Source organism: Cyrtonyx montezumae, unplaced genomic scaffold, assembly GCF_038088225.1.
Source record: "Cyrtonyx montezumae isolate F1298 unplaced genomic scaffold, pur_monq_1.0 scaffold_2, whole genome shotgun sequence".
Taxonomy (NCBI): Eukaryota; Metazoa; Chordata; class Aves; order Galliformes; family Odontophoridae; genus Cyrtonyx; species Cyrtonyx montezumae.
This window is the reverse complement of record NW_027071936.1, coordinates 34,679,521-34,679,864: the sequence shown is the minus strand read 5'-3', so window position 1 is coordinate 34,679,864 and position 344 is coordinate 34,679,521.

Genomic DNA, 344 nt, shown 5'->3' with positions numbered 1-344 from the left:
AAACACATTTAATGTACAATTAATGTCTTTGCAGAGCCTGTCACTTTCCTTTTTTGAGGATGAGCAGGCACTCACTTTTTCTGTGTTATATGTGATTGTTTGCTTTTAGGTATTTTTCCAGGCACTTAAATTTTAAGAAAAATCTTACCACCTCTTTATGCTATATGAAACAAAAACTGAGCTGAAATCCCCTGGATTACATGCATATCTAAAATACTGTATGTTGTATTTTTTAATAAGCTAAGAAAAGACTTGAAGTCAAAAATTAACAAATGAGTTTATTCTTTATTTCATGAGAAATTGATAGCATGTTTCTTTCTCATAAGTATTTTATTTGCCAAACA